The sequence below is a fragment of the Melozone crissalis genome, unplaced genomic scaffold, assembly GCF_028551555.1.
Source record: "Melozone crissalis strain CALT ecotype California unplaced genomic scaffold, PUWL_Pcris_2 ptg000038l_1, whole genome shotgun sequence".
Classification (NCBI taxonomy): Eukaryota; Metazoa; Chordata; class Aves; order Passeriformes; family Passerellidae; genus Melozone; species Melozone crissalis.
Genome location: NW_026535816.1, coordinates 6,090,317 through 6,105,952, shown reverse-complemented (window position 1 = coordinate 6,105,952; position 15,636 = coordinate 6,090,317). Strand labels below are relative to the sequence as shown.

General features: G+C 38.9%; 1 protein-coding gene across 1 annotated transcript in view; it reads left to right on the top strand.

Moving 5' to 3' along the window:
* Positions 1 to 15,636, top strand: part of SPON1 (spondin 1) — a 181,503-nt gene that overhangs the window by 136,137 nt on the left and 29,730 nt on the right. The gene's annotated exons all lie outside the window — the stretch shown is intronic.

Sequence of the window (15,636 nt, the reverse complement as noted above, 5' to 3'; positions counted from 1 at the left end):
ATACTGGAGGTTCTACAAAGATAGACCTCTTGCTTGTCAAGAGAGCAGAGGTGCATCCATAGGCTTTATGTTAAAATACAAGCAAATGTAAATTTTTGAGTGAATATACAGTGATTCCTGTTAGATCTGCCTTCTGTGACTTTGTTTGTCTTCTGTGAGATCTGGAAGTTAGACTAATAGATGGGAGCATGTCCCACTGCAACTGGCTCTCCAGTTGGGAGGCTGAAGACTATTGAGCCTTTTTCCTAATCTCTTTCATGAATGGTCCTTTTTTGACTCACAGAAATCCATAGCAATATATTTCCCAGGTATCACTTTGAACCAAATGGATCCACTGTTTCTCTCCCTTTTAAAATTTTCTGAGACAGATGTCAGCAATAACCTCAGTACTTCTCTGAATTTTTCCTTTCTCGTCTTTTCCTCTCTAAACGAATCAAGGTGAAATCATTTTTGCAGCTGTTCAGAACATCCAGATGTGGCCTACTAAAAGGGAGAATAGGATGTGATCTTCAAGAATCTGCCATAGCTCTTAACCTTCTGGTTACAAATCTCTTCCCATTTCATACACCTACCTAGATGGTTCTTTGATCTTGAAATACCATGTTGAGATGTTTGATGGAGCTGGGAGGTCGATTAAGGCGTCGTTGATGGTTTTCAGGATTTGGTGGTTTTTATGAAGGTTGAGGGCCATTGGTTGTTTCTGTATGTGGGTATGAGGATGATGACAATGGATAAAATGAATGATCCTAAGTAAGCTTTGATTAGGCCAGAGTGGATGTAGAACCAGACCATCAAAAAGCACAAAAGTTACAAACCCTTGTGAGCTGCTTAACGCATCCATTTTATTTTGTTAGGCTGGGAGCCCAAAATGCTCCAGGAACTTTTCAAACACAGAGATAGGATCCTGCCTTTGACATATGATATGACTAGCAAAAAAATCCATGATGTTTTGTTGATATGTTTGTCCCACTTAATACAATACCTCATTATGGTATTCATCATAAATCTGTGTGGCTGAAATTCTGTATTCACTGCAATACAAACAAAGCTCTTTTTTCACCTTCAATGTGTAGTTCTGGCATAAAAATCTGTGAACATGGCCATGAAAATTTGCTGAATGTCCTTCCCCCCCCCCCCCCCCCCCATATGTTAATGGATTAGAATGAGAAATCATGATGTTCGAATTTATTTTTTTAATGATTATGCTTCTGATAATTAATTCATAAGTCATTTCTAGGCCCTAGAGGCTCCTGTGACACATCAGAGCTAATGTTGTTGTTAAGATAATGGAATTAAGTGGAATGTAGGTGGTACAGATTCTGAAATGCTGGCACTGTGAAGGTTACATGAAGCCTCCTGTGGGCTGCAGAGTGATGGAAGCCCTAAATATCTCCCCCCTTGTTTGCCTAGGTAAGCAAACAGATGCAAACCCAAAACATGCAGAGCTGGAATTCTGTAAGATTGAATTCTTCAAGAACTCCCTGCTCAAGACTAGTGAGGGATCACAGCACGAACAAATGCTTGACCTCTTGTCTTTAAAAAAGTTAGATCCTATCCTCAAAAATGCAGATAAATATTTAAATCTGAAATCAGAAGAAACAGCGGCCACAAATTTCATTTGGCTACTTTCAATTCTCACATTCGGTTAAAAAAGAAAAACTTTAAAAAATGTACAATACCTTGTTCTCTGTTCAGGCAGGTTAACAGTGGCTAGCAGCACAGAAAATGAAATTACCTGACCTGGAACTGGTGGACAGTTTTATCATTTGTGGTCATAAATTTTCTATGTCATGAAAGTGCATTAAATGTTTCATAGAATTACATAAATATTTTTAATATCTAATACTTCATGTATGTGTGAAAGAAAAAATATGCAGTGCATTCCCGGGATATTTTTTCATGAAGTATTTCCTAAAATCACCTCAACAGAACATGGATAAACCTGAACCTTCCACATTCACCAATGTACTCTTGCTTCCCCCTTCCATTGCCTAGAGTGCATTTTTGCAGTGGATTGTGTGTTTTTGTTTTTACTGATTTTAATCTATCCCTGGAGAAATACCAGCTTACCTCTATGTTCAATATTTCCCCAGATGCAGCATAAATGTGCTCCTGCAGACAAATTGCATACATATATCAGAGGCCAAAAAAGGACCTTCTCCTAAGATCCAATCCCTAGTCTTTAATTTAGGTGAGCATTTGATTCAGGACTTGGCTTTGTGGCTGAAATAAAAAAAAAAACAAACAGTAAAGAGTCTCTCAGGCTTTTGGAAAAGAGACAGAAATAATCTTTGCACAGTCCCTGCAGGTCTTTTTAGCAAGAATCTCCCAAGAATGCTCAGCTAGGACCCACTTCAAGGAAGTGATGCCCTTTATCATCCAACTGAAATGTAAAACATTTGGGAAGTGTGGTGATGTTTTCATCAAGAATGTTATTGTAGGAAATTCTTTCGTTAAGGAACTGTGAATTAGCTTTCCCTGCTCAGATGCTGAAGTTTCATTTATTTGAACACTGCCTTTAAGGCAGCTATTAGAAAAACAAAAGGACCACTCATCTAAAATAAAATAATTAAAAAGTAAATCACCGCTGACACCAAAGTGTATTTAAAAGCAGCTGCAGTCAATAAGATGGTTGGATTTTAGATCACAAAAATGAAAGGCATGCACCCACATGGGAACAATAATGCTGGGTGATTTATTGTAGAAGACTTGTGCAGAACAAAGCAGCAGAAATGTGGATCTGAAACAAGTAAAAGAACCTGTAAATGTTTAAGGCTTTTTGTAATTTCTTGTGGAGCCATAGGAGGCAGTGATTAAGAGAAGTCTTTGAGAAGATTGATACAATTGGGACTGGTCAGGAAGAGAGGAGCATTCAGAGCAGTTTAGAGATCCCTGCCCGTGGAAAATATACAAAGAGCTATGCATAAAGCAGGTGGAAAGTAAAAAATCCTAATTACTTCAGAAGTCTGATCATCTCTTATAAAGTGTTAAATTCAGATTCACCTGGTCATGCTTAGAGCATGTAGCACCTTCCTCAAAAAGAGTCATAACTTTTGTAGAATCCAGTTATTTCAGAACGAAACTAACATTATTCATGAACAATATCTGGCTTTTCAAATGTTCTTGCCTGTTGTACAGAGCAATTCTGACTCAGAAAATGAATAATTGATAAGGTGTAAGCCTGGGAGCAATTGGTATCTTTTCAGATCTTTGAGAAGGAGATTTGCTTTAATTTCTAAAATGGGCAGAACATTTTGGAGGAATTGAAGCTGGGTGGTTCGGAGCATTAAACCTTGGCTCAGTAGAAGTGGGTTTTGTTCCCAGAGTTTTCACAAATTTTGTCTGATGGGAGGAAAGTCTACGGGAAGAGATGGTGCTTAAAATTGCAGGTAATTCTAAAGCCTGAACACTGTCTGTGTTTAATTAATTAATCAATTAATCAGTTGGGTGGTGAGGGAGAAAGACCACGTGAGACAGCAGGAGCTGTTCATCAGCCTGGAGTACTGGATCTAGGGTCCCAGGCTTCAGAGATATTTTGCACATTTTCCTGACCATCAGAGTAGATCTTACTGGAGATTGGATTTTGTTTTTTTTCCCTGACTGCAGGATTTCTTTCCGGATCATATTCTGTCTTCTCTTTTATTTCATTTACCGAGTTCATGTGAAATGTTGGGTCCTCTGTTTGGATTTTATAACAGCAAACAGCACTGTAGGAAGCCTGCTGGAGTGCAGAAAACTTTGTTTTGATGTTAGGACTGTCAAGACAGGATGGAGTGGCAAAAGGTCACTTGTTTTCTGACTGGGGTAGAGATGGATGAGGGTCAATTAATAGTTGGAAATAAATTTCTATGGAAGGCTAATTTTTTTTTTTTTTTTTTTTTAAGCATAGATTATAATTCAATGAACCAAGAACAGCATGAGAGATAGCAGGTGTCCAACACTGTGGATGGTATTGGGGGAAAGGAAATGTTTAAAATTTTCCTGTCCCTTCCTTAGACAAGTGTCCTGGTTTATAAGTCAGTTCTAGCCAGGTCCATGTCAAAGGAAATCTATTTCCTCTTCAAAGCTGTGCCTGCTCAGGGTCTGGTTTACAGTGTGCCTTTTAGCTTGCTTTTACGTGGATTTTGGCTTTGTGAAAAGTGTCATAAATTACTTTGAGCCATAAATTACCCTCAGTTGTTTGTTAGTTTACCCCAAATTAATGTAGTTAATGGGTTTCTCAGACAACTCGATTGTGCCCGCTGGATTAATCAATGTTTTAGCCACAAATTCAGATTGATTGTGGATGGTCCCATGTTTGCATGTAGCTGCTTTGGCTCTCAGAAAGCGGAGCAACAGCTCATTCAGTGTAGGAGAGAAAGTTTGGTGTTCCTGCCTTTACCTGTGGATGGATTACCTGTGTCACTTCTTCAGATTTTTTACACCAGAACAGGGACAGTGTCATTGTCAGGCTTATTCTGGCCAGGCCTGTGGTGTCACCGTGGTGCTGAGGTCAGTGCTGTGGCTTAGACAGACAGACAGACGTTTGTCAGGCAGCTTGGAAAAAATACCTCCTGAGCTGTAGCTGGTGTGTTTGTTCTGCCAACTTCTCTCTGGTTTGTGTGCATGACAGGAGAGCTCCAGAACTCTGTCATTTAAAAGCATTTTAATATTTTTTGAGGCAAGGTGCCATGAAAATAAAAAGTGCTATTAATTGGCTCGTAAGACTTGAGAGAATGAGGCAGTAATTGCATATTTAATAGACTCCCACCATTCACTGTGGTGCAACCACTCAGCAATTCTCTTCTGAGAGAACATTTCCATCAGTTTGTTTCAGTGTGCAACTGCAGTGCCAGGAGAAGGCAGAAAGGGACAACCCTGTGAATTTTGGGTGCTTTTGCATTGGAAACATGAATGCTGAAAACATTCATTATGATTTAGACACAGGGTGATGTGTTCTTAAAGCCACTCCACTGGAGAGAGTCCAAGCACTGCCCTGGTAATAAGATATGGCATTTACCAGGCTTTGCTGCTGCAATTATTAACCCTTTTGGAAGCTTTCCCTTCAATAAGGCGGCTGTTCTAATATCTTTAGAGATTAATTAAAAGAAAACAACCTAATTTTATTTCAAGGGACAACAAAAGATTTTGGTAAAGTGGCCAAACACCTGGAACTAGGACTTCAGTGGGGAGCGGTCTGTACAAATAAAACTGAATATTGGTGGTGTTCAGTGTTCTTCTGGAAATCCCTCAGCAGGAGCCTGGTATGATAGAGGATGTGAGGAAGAGAAAGTAAAAGATGAAGGAAAATAAATGTCTTTACATGGTATCCCTGATTTAAGGGAACTGAGCACAGTTTTATCACTGGACAATGCTGATCACAGACTTACTAGAAAAGACCTAAAGGAATAAAAATGAGATGATCACAACAGGTCTATAGACCTAGATACTTTACTATGGGAATGAGAACTACCAAAGTTTATGGAACATGCAATTACTGTGGCTTTTTTTGGGACCGAACAAGCCATGCAATATTTAAAATGCCTGTTTCGTGGCCTAAGAATGCATTGTGTCATTTCACGATAACATGGTTAACAGCTAAACTCTGTTTATTATTATTAATAAACTCTGTTTATTATTATTTAAATTTAAACCTTATTTCCGAACATCAGCTTTAGAAATAATCATATAAACAGGTCAGTGTTTATATGCTTATTTCTAAAGCTGATCTGAAATTAGGTTTAAATTTCAGAGTTAAACTGAAATTTTAACTCTGAAATTTAAGATTTCAAAGCAACCACTGAAAGAGCAAAGGATGCACCTCACAATAAGCATCTTAGGTGAGGTAACAGCCTTGGGGCATGTCCCTGGAGGTCTTTGGTATCTCACAGCTAAAATTGAAATACTTATGTTTATCCTGACCTCACTGCAGTGAAGTTTGTCATTAATTGTTTCTCATTAATTTCTTAGAGTTGACATAGTGAGTACAATGCAACATGACAGATTCCTGCTTTCAGAATGCAAGCCTCTGTTCGTGGTCTTTAACTTAGAACTATTCTAATAATAAAATAACTACATGAGTGCTGCACTCAGTAATTTTATGTGCATGGGTTTTGCAGAGCACTTTAGAGATGTTCCTTAAGACAAACACCTTTCTTCATGTCTGGCTTACAACAGAGACAACATCAACCATTTATATCTGGTTACTACAGGGTGACATGCCGCATTGTGGCTCCAGGGTTTAACTCCTAGTTTCTCTTCTGTTTTGGCATTTCTAAATAAGCAAATAGGAACCCAAACAGCACTTTCTGCAGTGGAATTAATAGTTCTTCCCTAAGTATGGTAATTATATTGAGTGCAGATGTCACTCTAGTAGCATCTCCTACAATATTTAATGCTGAATTATGTAATTCCTCTTTTAATATTAATTCTTCTCAGCAGCACATGGTTACACATAACATATAATATAACATGTGGTTATATTAGCTGCTGTAAAGATACTTGGAGCTCTTTAAGCAACAGGTAGGAGGGAGATATCCTTTATCTCACTGCTCTGGGAGAACAGTTAGTGCTAAACAGCTTTCAAAAACAAGCAAACAAATTAACAAACACCCAAAACCCAAACAAATCCACAACAAAATGCCATTTCCCTGCTGTTTAACTGCTGGAAAGCAAGGGTGAACCCCCCCCAGATGGATGACAACATTACCCATGCTAAGACCACTGAAATTTCTAAGCAGGAAGGAAATTTTCAGGGCCAGTCTCAGTTTCTAGATTTGCCCCTGTTGTTGTGGATGTGGATGGGGAGATGCACTTCTTGCAAGAGAGAAGCAACAATATTAACAAGGTTAAATGATAAATTGTCGCAGATATCTTTTCATGTAAAATTCTTTCCTTGGGATTTTTCCTCCTGAGAAGCTGAGAGGCCTCAGGGACAAAATGTAAACAATGGTTATCTGCTGCTGTGGAATGCAACAGGTGCATCTGTGATTGGTCTCATGTGGATGTTTGGCATTAATGGCAATCACGGCACAGCTGGCTCGGACTCTGTCCAAGACACAAACCTTTGTTATTCATTCCTTTTCTATTCTTAGCTTAGCCAGCCTTCTGAAAACCTTTTCCTCTATTCTTTTAGTATAGTTTTAATGTAATATATATCATAAAATGATAAATCAAGCTTTCTGAAACATGGAGTCAGATCCTCATCTCTTCCTTCAACATAGACCCCTGTGAACACCGCCACAATAAATTGCTCCAGTGGTTTAACAAAGCCCACCTGAGTATTTACTGCACCAGGATGGGCTCAGACAAAAGTGTCAGGGAGAGGCTCCAGAAAAGACCCCCTTTAAAATCCTTGCTGGAAAACAGGGCAGGGGAGTTCCTGTAAGAGAAAAACAAAAGCTCCCCACTGCTCTAAAAGCCAGCGCTGCCTGCAGGCTGGGCAGTGCAGTCTCCTCTGTCTGTCTGTCTGTCTGTCCTCACTCACAGGGGTGCAGAAGCAAAGCTGAGGCAGAATTAAAGTCCCACAGCAGGATCAGGGCTGTCAGACTGGATCTGCTCCCAGTGCAGGAATGCAGAGACAGCCCCAGGAGTCACACAGGGCACACAGAGCTGCTTTCCAAGGGAAGGAGGTGGTAAAGGCAGCCCCTGACGGCAAAAATGGGGCTGCCTTCTTCTCCCCTTCTTGGAGAGGTTCCTGACATTCATTCCCCTTAAAGCCCTGCTCTCCTGAGTCCTGGCAGAGATGTAGATGACTTTATCCCCAGTCCCAGCTCCAGGTGTTGTGGTCATTAAACCCTGAAGCAGGGGAATGTCACAGCTTGAGCTCTGAGGCTGTGCTGTGCCGGGGAATGGGTTAATGGGGCAGAGCTCTACTGGATGGATTGGGGGCTGGCAAGGGATGGAAAGGTGATTTCCCTAAAAGAACAGTCCTTTCCAGACTGCAGAAAATATGGGTCTTTGATTCCTTAACTTGCTAAAGAGCTATATTCATTCTGGGCTTTTTGGTAAATTTTGGTTTGGGTTTTATTTTTTTTAAGAAATGGTAAAGGGTAGCTTAGACACGTTATCTTTACTGAAGGGAAATCAAGCTGTTGTGATTGCCTCTGTACAGCAGCTAAAGCACATTTAGAAAATTTTATTGTACATCCTAAATGGAATAAAACCCCTACATTGATTCGTCAAAGCGCTATCAAGGGTCAGGAAAGCTCACCTCCTGAGCTAATTTGCTGGTCTTATTTAAAACCCCTTGCTATTAGCCAAATAATTATTTCTCCTCTGCTCAAGCTCCTGCATTTGGCTAATGTGTGAGCAAAGCATCAGGAAGAATAACTGTGACACCTGGAGTCTCAGTGCCAGCATTTAGCAGATGACAGAATTGTTCTGTGCCCCAAATCCCTGGGCTGCTTCTCAGAGCAGACCCAGCCTTCTCCTGAGCTTTCCTGATGCTGTTTAAGCAGCTGAATTTCACTTATTCCTAGCATGCCCCAGAGCCTGTCTCAATGCTTTCATCCCTGTTTTGAAACTATTTCAAGGAGCCTGAGCAAAAAAAAAAAAAAGCTGTAGTTACCTGGATGTGAAACTGGTGATTTAAACCAGTTTTATCTTTATCTCCAATTAATGCAGGTTTTGTCTTGCCACTCAGTTGCATGCAGCTGCTTTACTGCACACAGAATGTGTTGGATTGGTGTCAAGGGCCTTTATCCCCCCATTTCTCTTCTGGTGTCCAATCTTTTGAGAGTTTAAAATAGCAGTAGCTTCACAGCACTTAGGTTTAAAGGCTAGGTTGGCCTAAAGGATCAATGGAATTGAGACAGGAGGAGGTCAGAAGGGTGTGTGCTGGATAAACATATTAAGCAGAGGGTGGGAGTTGCACCACTTAAGGTCAGCTCCAAAATCTACTTTGATCCCCTTTAAAAAGTAGGCATTTTGAACTGTAGTAAAAATGTTTTTCCCTTGGGTGTGGCAAAGTGATTTAGGATCCCAGAATGTTTCTGTAGTGCTGGAGGCAGCAAGGCATTGGATGTAGAACAAGGCAGAGTGTGCAGTAGAAAATCAACATGCAATCAAGAACTGGATTCCTGAGGGAGACTCTTTTCTCCTCTTTTCTGAGGAATCTGCTCAGGCAAAGAAAATGAGAGCTCAGATCCTGAGAGCACACCTAGGGCTCGTTAACACACACTGCTAAGCTTTGTACTGTGCAAAACATGAATTATTGCTTTATTGGGAGCACCCCACATTATGTAACTGCACCTTCATGGAAATAAACCAGCACCTCTGATTTTCAGTGTTGCCATTAGCAACAGCTCTGTTATCAATTTCAGCCCACATTCACGTCCTGAAACCTCCACCCCTGTGGGACAGGAATGCACAAGTTGTTAATGCAAAGTGAGCCTGTGCTTTTGGGATACAAACCCAGATTAACAATGAACACACTTCTTTTTGCATCCCATCCTAGTGATTTTTCCAGAAGTCAGGAGTTATAATTCCTGTAACACCCTCAGAAAGCTTATCTTAAAAACACACAATGTCAGCTGACATCTGTGCAGTCAGCACCCTGAAATGGTGAAGCTTTGACACTTACTTCCATATTTTCTGGAAAATATGGACAGTACCCACATTTGGGTGAAATTCTCAGCCTGATTATCTGACAGATAGGTTTTTCTTTGTAAAAGTGAATACAAAATTGCCAAGTACCCAGTTCAGGAAGGCTTTCCTGTACAGCACAGCAGTTAAACTGGGACTATCAGAGGTGCTGGGTTATTTGCTCTCCTGAAGCAGGGATGTTTTCAGGCAGTAACAGTTCAGAAATGGATTTAAATGCTCAGCTTTCCTTCTGTTTTTATTCAGTTTCACGCCGGCAGTGTTTCTTTATCTCAAGCCCAAAATTGTGGTTTTAGTAATTGACTGTTTATTATTAAAAGCCTGAAAATTCCCCCAGACTTTTATAATTGGTGAGCTGAAAACCTCAGATTTTGTATTCTCTGAAATGGCATTACCTATTTTTCGAAGAAAATAAACAAGACTTTTCAATTAAAAAGCTATTTGTTCAGGGAAATATTGAGTTTGTAGGTACTGTGATCAAAAAATTAATTCCATTCAGGCATGTTTATATATCTTATGTGTGGTTTTCTCAGCTGCCACAAAGTTGCTGTCATAAACACAGAGAAGTCAAAGTAAAATGGGCAAACACAATCCTGGTATAATTCCACTGGCTGAAATGCATTCTTGCTCTTGCTTATGATAATTCCAAACCTGTGCTACTGGCTGAATCTAAGTCAGTCGTAGATTTAACCAGAATTTAGTTGCCATCAGATGATAAAAATAAGTCTTTGTCTTGAATCATGGTTATTTTCCCCTCTCAAATGAAGCAATTTGTGACTAAAAGCTTAACCTTTTCAAAAATGCTATTTTTTTAAGAACTGGAAAAAACTAATAGTTGTACATACTTTTCTAGCAGCATCTCTTCATGGTGAACCGCATCTCAGCTCTGTTTTTATCACAGAAATATTTTGTTATCACAAAAGACACCAACTTCCTTTTTCTTTGGAATTTTTTACTAATTTCAGAAATGAGCCTACATCAGTGTCCCTTCTCATTCAAATACATCTGCAAAACTGAGCTAGGAAAGTTTTCTACTGATTTTATCAACAGGAGAAAACATGGCATACTTGGAGTATTATGCCATGGGAGCCTTTAATTTGTTAGGCATTAATTAACTAGGTATTTTGCATTAGATAATTCTTTAAAGGCAAGATTGGGTTTTAAATATTTTCTGTGATTTCTATGTGTTTGCACACAGTGGAGGTGGAATAAGGACAATTTCTACCAATCATAGAAGACTGATCAGATTTTTAAGAGCAGCCAACAATCCCTCCAAAGCACTACATCATTCTAATTTTTATAGCATTTGGTTCCCCACAGAACTGTGCAATACACTTTTTTTATGCTCCCTTTATCTCTTTCTCCTTTAATAACAAATTATTTTTGAGGGGAAGGATGATCCTGCAGGGGAAGATGCTATCTTAGAACTCAGATATGTAGGTTTGTTTCCAGAAGACATTCAATTCATCATCTGGGAACTGAAGATAATGTTGCTTTTTTTTCCTACTTTTTGAGAGTCTTGTGAAAATGAATTCACTGTGGATAGAAAGGCATTCAGATAGTGTGAGGAGTGTTGTGGAAGGAATTAAATGTTCTCTGTTCTAAAACAATGGAATGAATGCCAAGCAGCAGCAGCATGAAATGGGTGAAATTGAGCTCTGGCCCAAACCAGGTGTTTTCCATCCCCACAGTTCATTGGCTCTGATTCTGATGTCAGATAACACATTAATTTGTTTAGCTGATCCAAATCATATCATTATTGCAAAGTGCTAAGTGATCTGCACACTGATAGCTTCTAACATTATTTGGCAGAACTAAAATAAAAATAGTAATAAAACTTTAAAAAATGGCTTGGAAATAGTATGGAATAGATGCTTTTCCATGATGGTTACCAAAAAGTAGCAGGAGCACATGGAATAACTTACAGGGCTTTCTAGATCCTACTAATCTCTCTTTCACTCCAAAGGTGTTCAGATCATGCTTAAAACTTTTGCTGAAATCTTTCATTACTTTTTAAATGGATTTTACCCTTCAAAAGTGTTGTTTTAAGTCCCCTTGGTTGGGAAAGACTTCAAATCAAGTTCTGTCTTTAATGCTGCCTTTTTGAGCAATGTCCCACTTTCTGTTCTTGAAGTGAGGAAATGCTTTTAATCTTTTGTAGGTGCGCAGTAAAAGGTTTTAACTTAGCAGTGCTTTTATACCACAGGGTTCTGTGTGTTGCCATTTAATTACTTTATTCTGCATGAGCATTCATTTATACATTGCAGGAACAAATGCATGGAAAGCAAAGGATTAATTTTTTACCAACTTCAGAGTAACAGTGAGGCTGTCAGTATCAGAATGACATTATCAACCTTTTGAAATCATGCCATTAGGACTTTTTGGACAGCAGTGCTTTTATAGGGGACAGCTATTGATTCAAACAGCCCCAGCTTGAACACCAGTGTAGAAAGTGGATGTGGAGAAAAGGAGAGTTGTTTGCAGTTTTTTGCATGTTTTAATTTAGGCCGCAATCCAAATGAAATTGAAGTCAACCTGGAAACCGCTTTGGCTCCACTTGGACTTGCTGGCCAAGTTTGAAGCCTGTAGAGAAGGAGCCATTCTTTTCAAATGGAAGCTGGAGTCCTGTAATTGTACTTGTAACTGAAATTGCAGAAGCAGCTTTGGGTGAAAAACCAAGTTTTGTCAGTGATTGTGTCCAGCCACACTTGAGGGATTTTCATCAGCTCCAAGCAGGAGAATTGGTGCCCTGCCCTTTAACTTCTAACAGTGAAACATTTTGACACTCCATCATTTTGCAAACAATGTCATTTTCTTTGCCAAAATGTAAGAGTTTCATTAGTTTGAATAATTTCTTCCAAGCTAAATACAAAATTGATGACAACTTGCAACATACCGCGGTGAAAAAAATCACAGTTCTCTTTTCCATATTTTGGTGGAAATTTGAGACCTTGCTTACTTAAATTACTTTAATTAAAGCAAAACTTCGGGATATGAAGAGTAAAATGGGTACAAATGTAGGACAGCAAGCATGAAGAAAATCTTAATAAAATTATATTTTCATTATATTAACAAAATGTGGTGGGTTTTGCCTCTACTGTAAAGTCTGTGCAGTTGGTTTTTCAAGGCAGTTGGGTTGCATCAACTGGTTATTTGTTACTAATTTGTGGGTTTCTCTTCAGGCATTTTATATCCTCTCAGCTTTTACCATCTGCCAATAATTATAACTGGAGAGGCTGGCCAGCAAACCCAAGCACAGCATCGTGTCCATAGATTGCTCTCCATCCATGGATTGTTCACAATTCCTGGGTAACATCAGTTTTCCCTGGGCTGCTTAAATATCAGTTTGGAACGGTATCAAGTTATATCTTAATCCCATGTCATTGTCAAGGAGCTCTAGGTATGACAAATACGCGTTTTCATTCCAGGCTCAACAGAATACCAGAGTCTACTATTTTATTTTATTTTATTTTATTTTATTTTATTTTATTTTATTTTATTTTATTTTATTTTATTTTATTTTATTTTTTCATTCAGGTGCCTCTGAATGCAGTGTTTGCACCTGAATTGTCACCTCCCTTAAAATTTCAGGCTTGTCTGAATGCACCATGCACTGCCCCTTCTTTCCTTCCCTCTGCACTTACTACTGAGCTGTTGGCCACTGCTCATCTGCTCTTGGTGTTAATTTTTAATTTGAGCAGCACGTGTTGAAATGCTTTCAGATGTGGCTGATTTTGATACCAGTGACATAATTACTGCCTCCTATTAGATAAGCAGTGCGTGACTTTAATAAATGTAACCATCTATGCTCATGGCAGACTTTTGTTGGGACATAAAATGCAGAGTTAATAATTTTGAATGCAAATCTCTTCTCAAGGCAAGTAAAGGAAGATGTGCCTGGCTGGAAAGGGTTAGGATGTTGAAACAAGGAAAACTAAAAATTAAGGAAAATTTTGTTGTCAGAGACAGACAATGTCTTTTAGCTTCAAACCTTTAACCTAATTTGTTTCATCAGTTACTTTTTAAACCACTTTCAGTGCAAAAGTGTCTCTCTGTGGTGTTTGTGAGGTCCCCAGGATGAGGAAAGAGATGAAAATTTGACTCCCATGTTCTCAGAAGGCTTATTTACTATTCTATTCTATTCTATTCTATTCTATTCTATTCTATTCTATTCTATTCTATTCATTATTGTCACAGACATCTTTTCATGTAAAATCCTCTCTTTAGGATTTTTCCTCCTGAGAAGCTGAGAGGCCTCAGGAACAAAATATAAACAATGATAATCTGCTGCTATGGGATGCAACAGATGCATCTGTGATTGGTTCATGTTGGTTGTTTCTAATTAATGGCCAATCACAGTCAGCTGGCTCGGACAGAGAGTCTGAGACAGAAGCTTTTGTTATCATTCTTCTTTCTTTTTCTATTCTTAACTAGCTTTTTGATGAAATCTTTTCTTCTATTCTTTTAGTATAGTTTTAATATAATATATATCACAAAATAATAAACCAATCCTTCTGAAACATGGAGTCAGATCCTCATCTCTTCCCTCATCCTAAGACCCCTGTGAACACTGTCGCATTATATATTATATTATATTATATTATATTATATTATATTATATTATATTATATTATATTATATTATATTATATTATATTATATTATATTATATTATATTATATTATATTATATTATATTTTTGATATATGATATTACATTGCATTACAATTACATTACATTATATTGCATTATACTGCATTATATTATATTGCATTATACTATACTGCAATATATATACTATACTGCAATACTATTACATTACATTACAATTACATTACATTACATTATATTATATTGCTATAATAAAGCTATACCTAAGAAGGAGAAAGGATACATCAGAAGGCTTAGCAAGAATGATAATGAAAGCTCATGACTCCTCAGAGTCTGACACAGCTGGACCATGATTGGTCATTAATAAAAAACAATTCACATGGAACCAATCAAACATTCACCTGTTGGTAAACAATGTCCAAGCCACATTCCAAAGCAGCAAACACAGGAGAAGCAATCAGATAATTACTGTTTTCATTTCTCCTTGAGGCTTCTCAGCTTCCCAGGAGAAAATCCTAGGCAAAGAGGATTTTTCAGAAAATATCACAGTGACAGTCTCTCTACTTGTGTGAGTGTGGAGGTGAGAAGAAGGCTGGCCTAGATGAACCTGGATGTGCTGAATCTCTCCTGCATGATTGGGCTGGTGCTGCTCACCCAGGGTGTGCCTGCCCCAGAGGATCTGCCTGCTGTGTGATTGCTCCCTGCCAGCACAAAATCCTCTTTTTTCTACCTCTACCAGTAGAGTGAGAGCTTGGTAGAATATCTTTATACTTACTTGCCTTTGTAGAGTTTGATTTTCAGTGTATCTTTATACTTACTTGCCTTTGTAAAGTTGGATTTTCAGCTGTCATAGCTCAGGACGCTTCGTGTAGGATTTTTCCTGGCACCTGCATTTATAAAAGTGATTTCCAAAGAAGTGGCTTTACCATGCACTCAGGCTAAGGGAGAGGTCATGTCACTTTTATGTTCCTGTGTCACAGAGAGGGCCCATCATCTCTGCAATGCCCTTGCTTTGGGGAAGGGAGGGACTCAGGGAATATTGAGACCACCAGTGGAACCTGTTTTTCTTTGAGCTGGGGTGTGGATGGACTAGGGCTGGTCTGGGGTGTCAGAGCTGTTGCTATCAAGCAAGAAATGGCTCTGTTATCACTAAACTGAAAGGTCAGCTCTGCTGGAAGTGCCAATTACTGGCAATACCTGAAGCGGGTTTCTTGGTCTAATTGGGAAATATTTTTAAAAGACAGTAGAAATCATGGGAGTGAGCTGTGAACTCTGTGTCCCTCCAGGTGAATTACTGGTGTGGATTCCTAAGGGAGAAGGGGAAAATGCTTCTGAAGAAGTGTGATAGATGTCTTTGGGGCACCTGAGCCTTGTTAATGCTCTGCTGCCTTTGTCCTGAGTTTATTGTAGCAATATGGAGTTTGAAAGTGCTGATGCAAGGATT